The sequence below is a fragment of the Somniosus microcephalus genome, unplaced genomic scaffold, assembly GCF_052327205.1.
Source record: "Somniosus microcephalus isolate GS21.2 unplaced genomic scaffold, FLI_Smic_1.0 unresolved_chr1, whole genome shotgun sequence".
Lineage (NCBI taxonomy): Eukaryota > Metazoa > Chordata > Chondrichthyes > Squaliformes > Somniosidae > Somniosus > Somniosus microcephalus.
In genome coordinates, this window is record NW_028225179.1 from 162326406 (window position 1) to 162342648 (window position 16243).

A 16243-nucleotide genomic window follows, 5' to 3' on the forward strand; every position below is an offset into this window, starting at 1 on the left:
CGCCCGGGAACCCGCCCCTCACTCTGAGTGACAGGCGCTCCGGCCAATCGGCTTCCCCCGGAAGAAACCCGCCCCGGAAACCCGCCCCCTCTCCCTGAGTGACAGTCGCTCCGGCCAATCCGCTTCCCCCGGGAAACCCGCCCCGGAAACCCGCCCCCTCACTCGGAGTGACAGTCGCTCCGGCCAATCCGCTTCCCCTGGGAGAGCCGCGCCCTGAAAACCCGCCCCCTCAGTCTGAGTGACAGGCGCCCCGGCCAATCCGCTCCCCCCGGAAGAAACCCCGCCCCCTCACTCTGAGTGACAGTCGCTCCGGCCAATCCGCTTCCCCCGGGAATCCCGCCCCGGGAACCCGCCCCCTCACTCGTAGTGACAGTCGCTCCGGCCAATCCGCTTCCCCCGGGAGAAACCCGCCCCGGAAACCCGTCCCCTCACTCTGATTGACAGTCGCTCTGGCCAATCCGCTTCCCCCGGGAGAAACCCGCCCCGTCACTCTGATTGACAGTCGTTCCGGCCAATCCGCTTCCCCGGGAGAGCCCCGCCCCGGAAACCCGCCCCCTCACTCTGAGTGACAGGCGCTGCGGCCAATCCGCTTCCCCCGGGGAGCAGGTTCAACCAGGAAGTGCTGAAACTGAACATGGCCTCCAGACAGCAGTCGGAGGGTCGGACCGAGGCTTTAAATTGTCAGTTCTGTCTGGATTTCTTCACCGACCCGGTAATACTGGAGTGTGGCCACAACTTCTGCCGCTCCTGTATCACACGGTGCTGGGTGAAGAAGCGGAGGAACTCCTGCCCGGAATGTAGAGCGGAGTTTCCGGGAAGAAACCTCAGGGTAAATCCGGCCTTAGCGAATCTGGCCGAGAAAGCTCGAAAATTAAAGCTGAATCCGAAAGAGAAGGAAAAGAAACTTCACTGTGAGGTACATCAGGAAGAACTGAAGCTGTTTTGTGAAACCGACATGAAATTGATCTGTCTGATTTGTAGAGTTTTGTCAGAACACAGAGAGCACCGCTTCATGGGCATTGAAGAAGCTGTTGGAATCTACAAGGTAAGAAAGAATGATTAGAAACATAGAAACATAGAAGATAGGAGCAGGAGTAGGCCATTCGGCACTTCGAGCCTGCTCCGCCATTCAATGAGATCATGGCTGATCATCCAAATTCAGTACCCTGTCCCTGCCTTCTCCCCATATCCCTTGATCCCTTTAGCCTTAAGCCCAATCGACACAATCTCTCCTCATACGTCATTCCTGCCATCCCAGGTATCAGCCTGGTGAATCTTCGCTGCACTCCCTCCATGGCAAGAATGTCCTTCCTCAGATAAGGCGACCAAAACTGCACACAATACTCAAGGTGCGGTCTCACCAAGGCCCTGTACAACTGTAGCAAGACATCCTTGTTCTTGTACTCGAATCCTCTTGCTACGAAGGCCAACATAGCATTTGCCTTCTTAACCGCCTGCTGCACCTGCATGCTTACCTTCAGCGACTGGTGCACAAGACAGGTCTCTTTGCACTTCCCCTTCTCCCAATCTATTGCCATTCAAATAATAATCTGCCTTCCTGTTTTTGCCACCAAAGTGGATAACCTCACATTTATCCACATTATAGTGCATTTGCCATGTTTCTGCCCAATCACCCAACCTGTCCAAATCGTACTGGAGTTTCACGACATCCTCCTCACAGCTTACCCTCCCACCCAGCTTTGTGTCGTCTGCAAATTTGGAGATATTACATCAATTCCCTCATCCAGATCATTAATATATATTGTGAACAGCTGGGGTCCTAGGACCGATGCTTGCGGTACCCCACTAGTCACTGCCTGCCACTCGGAAATTTATATAGCGCCTCTCACGGCCACCGGACATTTCAAAGTGCTTTACAGCCAATGAAGTACTATTGGAGTCGAGTCACTGTTGTAATGTGGGAAACGCGGCAGCCAATATGCACACAGCAAGCTCCCATAAACAGCAATGTGATAATGATCAGATAATCTGTTTTGGTGACGTTGACTGAGGGATAAATATTGGCCAGGACACTGGGGATAAATATTGGCCAGGACACTGGGGATAACTCCCCCGTGTCTTTTACATCAACCTGAGAGAGCAGGCAGGGCCTCGGACAGTGCAGCGCTCCCTCAGCACTGCACTGGAGTGTCAGCCTAGATTTATGGGCTCAAGTCCCTGGAGTGGGATTTGAACCCACAACCTTCTGAAAGGGAACAGATTTGATCACCTGATTATTTTATCACATATTTTCATGGTCTAACACTTTTTTTTTTTTTTTATTCTGTGATTTTTCTCTCCCAATACCAGGGTCAGCTGAAATCTTCCTTAGATTCTCTCTCAGAGAAGAAATCGGCGGTTCTAGAAACGGAATTAAAACAGAAACAGCAGATTTCCGCAGTTAGGGTAAGGTCTCCCTGTGCTGATTTTCTGGGATCTCGGTTAGTTTTGTTCCCTTTATCGCGGTACATTAATTATGTTTCACATTTCATTTGGTAGGAACAGTCGAGCAGTCTGCAGACCCGCATCACATCCGAGTTCACTAAAATGCACCAGATTCTCAGTGAGAAAGAGCAGCATTTAATCAGAGATCTCAGGGAACAAGAGGGCAAGATTCTAGAAACAATGGAGAAAAACCTTCGAGAAATTCAAGAGAATTTAAATTCTATTCAGGAGAAACTCTTAAAGTTGCAGAAACAGATGGAGGAAAAAGATGGGCTGAAATTTCTGAAGGTGAGGATTATATTGCGGGTGAGTTCAGTGAAACTTCACACAGTCACAAAATAACCGATGAACACGTAATTGGAGGTGGGATGCTAAGTTGAGAAGATGGTTAAGAAAGCATATGGGACACTTAGCTTTGTAAATGGGGGCATTGAATTCAAAAAGAAGGAAGTGGTGCTAAAGCTTTTCAAATCACTGGTTAGGCCTCAGCTGGAGTATTGTGTTCAATTCTGGGCACCACACTTTAGGAAAGATGTCAAGGCCTTGGAGATGGTACAAAGGAGGTTCACCAGGATGATACCAGGGATGAGATACTTCAGTTATGTGGAGAGTTCGGAGAAGCTGGGATTGTTCAAATTGGAGCAGAGAAGGTTAAGGGGAGACCTAACTGAGGTATTCAAAATTATGTGCAGTTTTGATGGAGCAAAAAGGAGGGAATGATTTCCTCTGACAAGTGGGTCAGTAACCAGAGGTCATAGATTTAAAATAACTGGTAAAAGAACTAGAGGTGAAATGAGGAGCAATGTTTACAGACGGAGGGTTGTTAAGATCTGGGACACACGACCTGACAGGCTGGAGGAAGCAGATTCTGTTGAATCCATGATTCTTAAAGTATGATGTTTTCCCAATAACTACACGGAGGCTGTAACTTAATCAACAGGTGTTTACTGGAGTACGGTAGTCTCAAGACTGACAGTACAGAGGCATGCTCAAGGCTTATGTACAGGTGTGGTCACTGCTGGTACTACAGTATACAGGAGCTGTAAAAGTAGTTCTCTCTTAAAGGTACATACACTACAATTCCTCCCCTTTTAGATTAGCAGTACCCATAATATTCAAATAACAATTAACACTTTAACATGCACATTAAACAGAAATAGTCCATTTATAGATTCAGTCTTTGGGGCGGCTTCCTGATCCTTTCTGGATAGCGCCTTTCCTGAGGTTCTTGGTGCGGAGGCGATTCTGGCCCCCTTTCGTCGGTTAGTTCATCAGTTTCCACTGCTACTGTTTCTGAGGTAGATGCTACCGGTATGTCGGGTTCATCCCCAGGTACGCGAGACATGGGGTTGATTCGTTCCTGTGACGCTACGATCTGGTCGACGTGGCATCTCACAATGTTCTCCCCGACATCCACTGTGTACATTAATGGCCCCTGCCGTGTGCATATCGTTCCGGGTTGCCATTTCTCTGTTCGGTAGTCACGGGCCAAGACTGGTTGTCCTACATTGAAGCTCCTTGTCGGCTTCTCATTAATGTGCTGGAATTGTTTATCCTCAACATTTCTTCGCACATTTGGTCTGAGCAAATCCAGACGAGATCTCAACCTTCGGTTAAAGAACATCATGGCCGGGGTCTGGTTGGTAACTGCATGTGTCGCATTTCTGTAGGCTAACAGGAAATTGTCCACCTTTTGCTGTAGTGGAATTTCATCATCGCACATGGCCTTTATCACCTTTTTAAACGTTTGTACGAACCTCTCAGCCAATCCATTTGTGGCTGGGTGATACGGGGCGGATGTGTAATGCCTTACCCCATTCCTTCTCATAAATTTCCGAAACTCTTCGGACACAAACTGTGGTCCATTATCAGAGCAAATCTGCTCTGGCAAGCCGTTCCTGGCAAATATGGTCCGTAGGACTGCAATCGTTTTCTCTGTAGTGGTTGAGGACATTTTTATCACCTCGGGCCATTTCGAGTGCGCATCCACTGCTATTCAGAACATTGAGTCCATGAATGGACCAGCAAAATCAATATGCACCCGTTGCCATGGAGAGGAGGGCCACTCCCATGGGTGTAGAGGGGCATGTGGTGGTGCATTTTGGACCTTCTGGCATCCTGAGCAGCTCTTGGTTAGGTCCTCGATTTGTTGATCAATCCCCGGCCACCATACATAAGCCCTAGCAAGGCTTTTCATTTTCACCCCTCCCAGATGACCTTCGTGAAGCTCATTGAGCACTCTCCCTTAACTTGGGTGGAATTACCACTCGGGATCCACACATCGCTGTCCCCTGGCATACTGACAGCTGTCCTCTTCTGGATGAGAATGCTGGCAACAGTGAGTCGCCATGTGTTGGCCATCCCCTCACCGTCAAATCATATACCCGAGACAGTGTCGGATCATTGCGGGTCTCCTTCTCTATATCCGCGTTAGTTACTGGCAATCGTTCAATTATTGACAAATAAAATATCTCGATAGGGTCCACTGCTGGTGCTTCCTCCACAGTAGGCAGCGTCAAGCGTGATAGCCCATCAGCGTTTCCATGCTGTTTCCTGCCTTTATATTCTATTTCATATTGGTTCGCCCCTAGAAAAAGGGACCATCTTTGTAACCGTTGTGCAGTCATCACCGGAACGCCCTTCTTTGGATTAAAGATGGAGACAAGTGGTTGGTGGTCAGTCAGCAAGGTGAACTTCTGCCCATGCAGATAGTGGTTGAATTTTTTTACTCCCCATACTAGGCTGAGAGCCTCCCTGTCGATCTAGGCGTAGTTGCGCTCGGCTGAGGTTAGTGACCAAGACGCAAAGGCTACTGGCCTCTCCAACCCGTCTGGGAATTTGTGCGACAGCACCGCTCCAATACCATAGGGTGATGCATCACATGCCAACCAAATTGGTAGTGCTGGGTTGAAATGGGCCAACACCTCTTTTGATGTGATCAATTCTTTGCACTTCTGGAAAGCTCGTTTACATTCGTCATTCCACTTCCATGGTACCCCCGTTTGCAGTAGGGTGTTCAGTGGGTGTAATACTGTAGACAGATTTGGTAAGAACTTATGGTAGTAGTTCACCAGCCCGAGGAACGACCTCAGTTGTGACACATTTTCTGGTGCTGGAGCCTTGACTACTGCCTCAATCTTTTCAGGGGACGTATGTAACCCCTCTTCATCAATAACGTGGCCACAATACGAGATCTGTTTCTGGAAAAACTCGCACTTGTGGCGATTAGCTCGTAGCCCATATTCCTTTAATCTAGTGAGCACCTTCTCCAGGTTGGCGAGGTGATCACCGTCATTTTCACCCGTGACCAGGATGTCGTCCAAATAACACTGGGTCCCTGGAATCCCTTGCAGGACTTGTTCCATTGCCCTTTGCCAAATAGCTGGAGCCGATGCTACCCCGAACACCAGCCGGTTGTATTGGTCGAGACCTTTATGAGTGTTGATCGTGAGGTACTGTTTCGAGGCTTCTTCTACCTCCATTTGCAAGTACGCCTGGGCCAGATCAATTTTGGTGAAGGGTTTACCTCCAGATAGCGAGGCGAAAATATCCTCAATCCGTGGAAGCGAATATTGTACCGTGTGAAGGACTGGGTTCACTGTCACCTTAAAATCCCCACAGATGCGGACTTTCTTTGGTTCCCCAGGCGTATTACTCAACGACCTCTTCATTACAGGAACGATGGGTGTAGCCCACGCGCTCCAGTCTACTTTGGACAGTACTCCTGAAAGTTCCAACCCTTCCAGCTCTGCTTTGACGGCTGGTCGGATCGCATAAGGCACCGGTCTGGCCTTAAAAAAAAAAAAAAAAAAAAAAAAAAAACTTTGGGCTTGCATTTTCCTCTATTTTAATCATTGCTGTTATGCCTTTTAGTGTTCCGAGTCCCTCCTGGAACACTTCTTGTGCGTCAGTTAGCATTTTTGACAGTCGTTCAGTTGTGACGTCATCATCCTTTTTGGCCTCAACCTTCAGTGTCTGTATGGAATGCCAATCTAATTGTATCTTCTGGATCCATTCACGTCCTAGTAGTGGTGGTCCTCCATCTGGCAATACATATAGGTCCATTTTAGGTATTTCCTGGCCTTTGTATATCACTTTCACCCTTATTTTTCCTTTGGGGTAGACTTTTTGCCCCGTGTACGTCTTTAAGACAATCTCTGTAGCTTTCAAGGACATATGTGAAAATAGCCGCTTGTAGTCCCTTTGGTTTATGACTGTTAGGGCTGATCCAGTGTCCAATTCCATTTTCACTTGGACTCCGTCTATCTTGAGTGTGACCCAGATAGTCTGGTGATCCTCCATTTTGATTACCTTATGTAGTTTCAGACAACCCAGCTCCTTGCTTCCGGAGTCTGTATCACTTTTCTGTTCGTCTGAACTACTGTCCATCACCTTATGTACCTTTTTGTACTTCTCCTGTGGAGATTTCTTGCTGCTGGTTTTCTTCCCTGACCTGCAGACTCTTGCTATGTGTCCTGCTTTTCCACACTGTCTACATACTTGATCCTCGAACCAACAATCCTTCTGGTCGTGTGTTGTTCTGCCGCAGCGATAACACTTCCCTGCTCCATATGACATTTCATTGGTGCCATATTCTTGCGGTCTCCGTTGTATCTCTGCCGTGCCCCGTGCGGCTGCTTCGTGTGATACTGCCATGCTGAAAGCCTTGTCCAGCGTAAGATCCTTTTCTGATAGAAGCCGTTTCTGGGTTCCTTCACTTTGAAGCCCACACACAAACTTGTCCCTTAACGTATCTGCTAGTCCCACTCCAAACTGGCAGTGTTTCGATAGCTTGCGCAGTTCCGTTAAGTACTCAGCATTACTTTCGTCTTTATGCTGGTTCCTTTTGTGGAACTTAAATCTTTCTGCTATCAGCAGCGGTGTGGGGTTTAAGTGGTCCTGTAGGATTTCTACTATGCTTTCGAAATTCTTATCCACGGGCTTCTCTGGGGTTATTAGGTTTCGCAGTAAGTCATAAGTTTTTGCACCCATGGAATTTAACAAAACCAGTGCTTTCCTAGCATCTGGCACTTCATTTGCCCTGCAGTACACCTCAATGTGTTCCACATATGTCGCCCAATCTTCTACTTCATTGTCGAACGCAGTGATACTGCCACTCTTCGGCATCCCTGGGTGTGATTTAACTGTCCAAAATGACGTCTCCCGCGCTCTCCCTTCTTCTCCGCTGGCACAAAATGGCGTTTCCCGCGCTTTCCTTTCTTCCCGCGCTCGCCCCCCTTCGCTGCGGCTTCTAAAAATGGCGTTTCCCGCGCTCTCCCTCCTTCTCAATGGCGTCTCCCGCGCTCTCCCTTCTCCCCACGGACGCGGTTCAGCCCTTGAGCCCTGGCTGTGCTCTGCGCGTTCTCCTGTGCGCCTTTCCCGTTGCCGTCGCTCGGTCCTGAACCCGGCTGCTGCTTTACTCTCTCTCTCTCTCTCTGTGTGTGTGTTTTTTTTCCTCGATGCCGCTTGGTTTTCAACCCCCGGCCGCGCCCTGTGCGCTTCACCCTCTTACCCCATCGACGCTGCTCGGCTTTTTCTGTGCCGTCGGTCGGCTCCAGCCGCCACTGTCCGGGAAGGGTCTGCGCTGTACCTGTTGCCAGTCTGTTGCTGGATCGTCGTGGCTGGGGAACCAAGCCCGGCTCTCAACAGCCTCCCCTGCGATGTTCACTCTCTGCTGGATGACTGGGTGGTTGCTCGTGGTCGACGCCCGTGCTTCTGGCCTCGACTTTCTTCCACCGTCCTCCCGGAGCGAATCCTTGAAGGGAAATGCAGAGTTGCAGGTAGATTCGAATCGACCTCGTCGCCACTGTTGAATCCGTGATTCTTAAAGTATGATGTTTTCCCAATAACTACACGGAGGCTGTAACTTAACAATCAACAGGTGTTTACTGGAGTAGGGTCGTCTCAAGACTGACAGTACAGAGGCATGCTCAAGGCTTATATACAGGTGTGGTCACTGCCGGTACTACAGTATACAGGAGCTGTAAAAGTAGCTCTCTCTTAAAGGTACATACACTACAGATTCCATAGGAACTTTCAAGAGGCAATGGGACATGTACTTGAAGAGGCCTCATTTTCAGGGTTATGGGGAAAAGCTGGGGTGTGGGAATAAATTGGACAGCTCTTTCAAAGACCAAGCACAGTCGAGATGGGCTGCATGGCCTCCTTCTGTGCTGTGATATTCTATGATTTTATTATTCTATGATAACTTTGAAATAAATGCAGCAGTTTCTGAAAATGCGAAACTGATTTAAACCGATTGTTTTGTCTATTCCGGGGCGGTTCTGCTGTTATCACCGAACTAACCGGCTCCCACACTGTCGGAAATGGCTTGCCGTGATCTTGACAGTATGTTTGTAATTATTTCTGTGCTGCCCAAGTTTAATATTCACCGAGAACACATTGGAATCCAGCTACAGTTAAAATTAGTGGGTGTGTCTGGTGCGGTGGGTGTGAGAGTCAGTGTGTCTGAGTGACACTGATGTTGAGTTCCAGTATCTGACACACAAATCAGGCTTTTCAACTACTTACAATCCTAGAATCCCACAGCACAGAAGGAGGCCATTCGGCCCATCGTGTTGGTGTCTGCCCTTTGAAAGAGTTGACCTATTAATCTCATTCACCTGGTCTTTCCCCATAGCCCAGAATTGTTTCTCCTTTTCAAGTATTTACCCAATTCCCTGTTGAAAGTTATGATTGAATCTGCTTCCACCGCCCTTTGCAGTCGTGCATTCCAGATCCCGACAACTCGCTGTGTAACAGAGTGTTTCCCCGTGTCGTCTCTGGTTTTTTGCCAGTTATGATAAATCTGTGTCCTCTGGTTAGGACCGAGCTCTCAGTGGAAACCGGTTCTCCCCATTTACTCTATAAAAGCCTCTTATCATTTTGAGCACCTGTATTAAATCTTCCCTGAACTTTCTCTGCTCTAAAGGAGAATAATCCCACCATCTCTAGTCTCACAACATAATTGAAGTCCCTCATTCCTGGTACCATTTCTGGTGAATCTCTTCTGCACCCTCTCCAAGGGCTTGACATCCTCCTTAAAGTGTGGTGCCCAGAACTGGACACAATACTCCAGCTGAGGCCTAACCAGTGCGTTATAGAAACATAGAAGATAGGAGTAGGCCATTCGGCCCTTCGAGCCTGCTCCGCCATTCAACGAGATCATGGCTGATCATCCAAACCCTAGCACCCGGTCCCTACACCGACAGCCATCCCACCCAAGCCCTAACCCCGTAACCCCACGTATTTAATCCCCCCTAACACTAAGGGCCAATTTTTATCATGGCCAATCAACCTAACCCGCACATCTTTGGACTGTGGGAGGAAACCGGAGTACCCGGAGGAAACCCACGCAAACACGGGGAGAATGTGCAAACTCCACACAGACAGTCACCCGAGGCCGGATTTGAACCCGGGTCCCTGGCGCTGTGAGGCAACAGTGCTAAAGGGTTGGCAGAACCTCTACTTTTCTACTCTGTGCCAATATTTATAAAGCCAATGATCCCATTTGCTCCTTTAACAGCTTTATAAACTTGTCCTGCCACCGTAAACAATTTGTGTAAGTGATCCCGCGGGTCGCTCTGTTCCTGCACCGCCTTTAAAATTGTGTCCGTCAGTTTGTGTTGCCTCTCCTCGTTCTTCCTAACAAAATCCAGCACGTCACACTTCTCTGCATTAAATTTCACCGGTCTGTCTCTGTCCTCCTGCAGTCTGCCGCTATCCTCCTCACTGTTTACTACATTGCCAAGTTTTGTGTCTGCTGCAAAGTTGTCAATTATGCCTTGTATTCACAAGTCCAGGTCATTGATATATATCAAATAGAGCGGTTATTTCCTCTTTCTATCTGTGTGTGGGCAGCAGTGAGAATTCGGATTATTAGCCGATTGTAACAATCTGGGTGTGATTTCCGCTGTCCAGATATAGACGCTCAGTCTCTGTCAACTCAGATTGTGTTTTATTTATTTCAGGAGGAAGGTTGTCGGAAGAGGAGGTAGGACATGCTCTTTACTGAAACTCTGCACAGTTTGGGAAAATAACTCAGAACTGTGTTTATGGACAATTTATAACATCAACTGTTTCCTGTTTACAGGAGTAGTGAGGAATATAAAGTACTGTCAGTAGCAGATGGCGCCCTGTCTGTCGGAAAGTTGAACGGCCCTTTACAGTACACAGCGTGGAGAGAAATGATAGACGCCATTAACCCCGGTAAAACTCTTATTTCTTTTCCTGATTTATAAATCCAGATGAGAAGAACCTAATTGAGCTCCCAGACCCCAAATTAAATGATCACATTGTCAGTTGTTAATCCACGGGATCGATGGGCTTGCTTCAGGAAGAATCATCTGTCTTGGACTGTGCCTGGTGTAGGTTCCAGTAGAAGGTGGATTCCTGCTCTGTGGGTGCTGGGGTCTCTGAGTTTGGGGGTTGCCTGGTTGCTCCAGTTTTGCTTGTATTCCTGGTCAGGCTGTTGGTCAACTCATGATGTGGGCTGCAGCTTCCTCCTCAACTTCTTTATACTCTTGCTCCCACTTTTCTAGTTTCCCTCTTGAATTATTTATTCTTCCCCCATCCTTCCTTTTATAGGCACTGCCCGATAGCGTATAATCGACGGACAATGTGATCGCGCACGTTTTGCGCTCCCCTAAAGTTTCTCTCACCGATTTCTTATGCATTTTAAAAGCACCTCTGCCTCCTGTCTCCTCCTCACCCCCAGACGTCCTTTCCTACCCCCCCGCCGCTAACTACTCTCCCCCCGGCAGACTCATTCCTCTCCACCCCCCGCTATTACCTCCCTTGATTTAACTCTCCCCCACCCGCTCTCTCTCGTTCACCCCACTGTGACTCTCCCCTCTTGCCGGTCTTTCGCCCCGCCATCTCCTCCCGCTACCGACTCCCCCACCTCCACCGTCTGCCCCCCCACCCCCCCCCCCCCAAAACACGCCTCCATCCCCAGCGCCCGTCGTCTACGCCCACCCTTGCCGTCTACACCCCTCTGCCGTCTACCCAACGTCTCCCATCTCCCCCACCCCGCCGCCTTCCCTGTCTCTTTTCCCCACCGCACCTCACCCCCGTCTCTTCACCCCCATGGCGGCCTCTTCTTCCACACTCCTCCTGGGTCTTGTGAGCTCTGCTGCAAGCCAGGCACGATCGGTGCCATTACTCACCCCAAATTTGTAGATTAGAACCGAGGACTATTTCTTGTGGTCCTCGGCGTTATCTCCGGGCACTGCTTCCGCTGCAGCGCCGAGTCGGGTCCGAAAAGGCCGAAATCGACAGGTCATAAACTCTGGAGTGACAGCAGATTCCATGAACACAACCCAGAGCCCGAGTGGTCACTTTAAAAAGGAAAGAGTTTGAATAAATCACAGCAAGAAACTAAATCACTGACTGTGTTATTTTAACTTTTCCCCAGCTCCAGCCTCTCTGACTCTGGATCCGAACACAGCGAATCCCCGGCTCATCCTGTCTGAGGACCGGACCAGTGTGAGACTCGGAGACAAACAGCAGCTGCTCCCTGACACCCCGGAGAGGTTTGATCCCTGGCCCTGTGTCCTGGGATCGGAGGGATTCACATCAGGGAGACATTACTGGGAGGTGGAGGTGGGGAGCAAGACTCGGTGGTTTGTGGGAGTGGCCCGAGAGTCTGCCGAGAGGAAAGTGGGAATTGACCCGAGACCTGAGAGCGGATACTGGACTGTGTGGCTGTCCCCCGGAAGTGTCTATGTTGCCGGAACCTCCCCCTCATGGACCCGCCTCACCCCGAGTGTGAAGCCCCGGAAGATCGGGCTGTACCTGGACTATGAGGGCGGACAGCTGTCATTTTACAATGCGGACAACATGTCCCATCTCCACACTTTCACCCACACTTTCACTGAGAGAATCTTTCCCTTCTTCCATCCGGGACTGAATGTTGACGGGAAAAACTCTGCCCCGCTGACAATCTGTGGGGTTAAAGGTCAGTAACAGGTCCATCCCATAATTTCACCCTGCCTCCTGCCAGCTGCAAACTGATGGGCGTCGGTCTCAGTCACAGGTGGTGCGGATGGTCCAAATGTCACCTGAGGTCAGGGCGGCTACAACCCAGTGACAATGTCTTGTTGGTGAGATTTGTTTGTTTAATCGGTGCAGGGGAACAAACTCGTGGCAACTGCTCCAGAGACTCCTGTAAAATTAAATTAAAACCTCAAGAACATCGAGAATCATCGGGACCCAGAGACAGAGGAGAATTAAAACACCGGGCAGGAATACAAGGGAACCAGAGACTCCAGCTGGGAAGTTAAAGGTAAAGAGGGGCAGGGGAGAGGAACTAGGGTGAGATAGAACACCAGTGGGAAGGACATGACAGGGACCATCCGAGACACGGCAAATTAAATAATACCCGAGGAAGGAAAAAGTAAAAGGGGCACCAGATAGAAGTGAAATCAAAAGGGAACAGGAGGGAGTGTCAGAAACATGGGGAAACCCAGGGGATGGAAATGATCAGAACATTCAAGCGTGTGGAGTGTTTAGAATAGAGTGGACAATAAAGGGGGCGATGAAGCCCTAGCTGTCAGGGACACCTGGGCTGTAAAAAAGTTGATCCAGTGGGAGGTAGAAAGCTTAAAAATGAATTGTAGAAATGCCAGAGAACTGAGTGTGCTATAGACCCCTGGTCTGAATACGAAGGAGGACAGTTTGGTCTATGAAGAAATAGGAAGGCTGTGTGCGAAGAGACAAGATATTTTAATGCAGGGCTTTAATAATGTTAATATAAACTCAAACCCACTTTAGGTTTACGAGTTAGAGCTGGAGTTAGTAGATGTGGTGCATGAGTGCTAGGTGAATAAGCACGGGTGGGTTTTACTAACATAAGAACATACTTGTAGACTCCCTAACTTTTGATTCAGGCAAACATTGGGGAGATGGTGGGCCATCCAATTTTAGTGATTGTACTTCATTATATTAAAATCAGTGAGCTATCAGCACTGACGGGCAGCACGATGATCTGTGGGAGGGGGAGGGGGGAGGGGGCATAAAATCCAAGGGCTTATCCACAGAGCCGATCTCTCAGTGTTACCTCGAGGGGGAGCTTGCGATATTAGGGGTGAGGTGGGGGTGCAGAGGATCCGGCAGAGTGTAGGAAGAACGAGTTAAAGGGTAGGAGACAACGAACATCCTTTGAAGGAGTTGTGTCGAGTAGGGGGTCTTTTCTGAGCTGCTCGTTACTGGGACCACCATTGCTCGAGTTTACATGTGACCTGGGTTCAGAAAATCAAGGCAAATGGTCAAAAGTTGCATATGATTCCAAACAAGGAGGGGCAGTGGGATTGGAGAAGGTAGATCAGAAATTACAGAATAAATTGGATAAGGTATGTAAGTGGACAGGACCATGCCAGATGCAATTTAAGGCAAACAGTGTAAAGTGCTCGACATCAGAAAGCAAAATTGATGACAGTCATCAAGAAAGAAAGCAAGCTCTTGAATTCATATGGTGCATTTCATGTCCTCAGATGTCCCGATGCGCTTTGCAGCCAATGGAGTACTTGTTCACAATATATATTAATGATCTGGACGAGGGAATTGGATGTAATATCTCCAAATTTGCAGACGACACAAAGCTGGGTGGGAGGGTAAGCTGTGAGGAGGATGTCGTGAAACTCCAGTACGATTTGGACAGGTTGGGTGATTGGGCAGAAACATGGCAAATGCACTATAATGTGGATAAATGTGAGGTTATCCACTTTGGTGGCAAAAACAGGAAGGCAGATTATTATTTGAATGGCAATAGATTGGGAGAAGGGGAAGTGCAAAGAGACCTGGGTGTTCTTGTGCACCAGTCGCTGAAGGTAAGCATGCAGGTGCAGCAGGCGGTTAAGAAGGCAAATGCTATGTTGGCCTTCGTAGCTAGAGGGTTCGAGTACAGGAACAAGGATGTCTTGCTACAGTTGTACAGGGCCTTGGTGAGACCACACCTTGAGTATTGTGTGCAGTTTTGGTCGCCTTACCTGAGGAAGGACGTTCTTGCCATGGAGAGAGTGCAGCGAAGATTCCCCAGGCTGATACCTGGGATGGCAGGAATGACGTATGAGGAGAGATTGTGTCGATTGGGCTTATACTCACTGGAGTTTAGACGATTGAGAGGGGATCTCATCGAAACCTATAAAATTCTGTCAGGCCTGGACAGACTAGATGCAGGAAGGATGTTTCTGATGGCCGGGGAGTCCAGAACCAGGGGTCACAGTCTAAGGATAAGGGGTAAGCCATTTAGGACTGAAATGAGGAGGGATTTCTTCACCCAGTGAGTGGTGAACCTGTGGAATTCTCTGCCACAGAAGGCAGTAGAGGCCAATTCATTAAATATATTCAAGAAAGAGTTGGATATATTTCTTAAGGCTAAAGGGATCAAGGGATATGGGGAGAAGGCAGGGACAGGGTACTGAATTTGGATGATCAGCCATGATCGCATTGAATGGCGGAGCAGGCTCGAGGGGCCGAATGGCCTACTCCTCCTCCGATCTTCTATGTTTCTGAAATATACTCACTATTGCAATATGTGAAAATGCTGCAGTCAATTTATGCACAGCAAGGTCCCACAAACAGCAATGAGACAGATGACCTGATAATCTGTTATTAGTGATGATCCCTCCATGATCAATATTGGCCAGAACATCAGTCAAACCCCTCTGACCACCTTCAAAATAGTGCCATGGCATTGTTTACATGACCAGACGGGGGCCTCGGTTTAACATCTCATCCGAAAGATGCCACATCCGACAGCACTGCACGGAACTGTCAGATTTAGGTTAGAAGGCAGTGTATCAGAACAGGAGCTATTGCACGCTCTTTGCATGGGCCCCGGTGTCCTGGCCAATATTTATCCCTCAATCAACATAACAAAAACGGATTATCTGGTCATTATCACATTGCTGTTTGTGGGAGCTTGCTGTGCGCAAATTGGCTGCCGCGTCTCCAACATTACAACAGTGACTGAACTTCAAAAGGACGTCATTGGCTGTAAAGTGCTTTGGGACCTCTGATGGTCGTTAAAGGCGCCATATAAATGTAAATCTTTCTCTCTAGGTTCTACATAACCTAATAAATTACAGAAATGCTTATATTCCCATTTTATTATGCCAACTATTTCATAGTAAGAGAGTTAGCGGACATGGCTCTATATTGTCATTCGTCAACCCTTTGTAAGAGCTTTGGAAAATAAAAATGTTAAATACCAAATATACAAAGTGATGTCTAAATTTCTCCACAGGGGTCACCAGTTTGGCTTATTGAAGCTGCCTGTACACCACCAGTCAAGTAACGTCTGATGCATTGCAAAGTCCTGTCTGTTGTAATGATTCATTGTCCTGCATATTGCATTGTCCAGTGCACCGCAGGGGCGCTGGCTGGGAGGGGCCGTGTTCAGGTTCTTCAAACACTCCTGCAATTTCAATTTCTTTAGTATATCTGACTACTTCTTCCGAAAGAACGTGCCTCAGATCACTTGATAGAACACAGACACAACCGCCCAATCAGTGCGAGTCAGTTCTGCAATTTGACCAGAGGAAACCCATGAGTTGGGCCCGAGCTTGTGATATTGCAGTGAATAGCAGCGAAGTTATTGATAGACTAGTAAGCAGCGCTTGAACGTCCTGCTTTAGAGTTTTTGTCTGACAAGACTTCCTTTTCATATTCTTATATTTAAATTGTTAGATTAGTGGAAGTAATAAAGATGGCGAGACGGCTCTAAAAGCACGTGCACCCAAGTAAGTAAGAACAAAAAAAATCAGTGAAGGAATTCTGGAGTGAAATTGGTTTTGGG

The 16243-nt window shown here is 48.4% G+C and overlaps 1 pseudogene across 1 annotated transcript; it reads left to right on the forward strand.

The window, feature by feature from the left end:
- Positions 1-615: 615 nt before the first annotated feature.
- Positions 616-15660, forward strand: LOC147096426 (zinc-binding protein A33-like; annotated as a pseudogene). The gene is made up of 6 exons (XR_015074912.1): positions 616-1045; positions 2311-2406; positions 2500-2733; positions 10416-10438; positions 10538-10653; positions 11861-15660. The product of XR_015074912.1 is annotated as a zinc-binding protein A33-like (transcript).
- Positions 15661-16243: the final 583 nt, after the last annotated feature.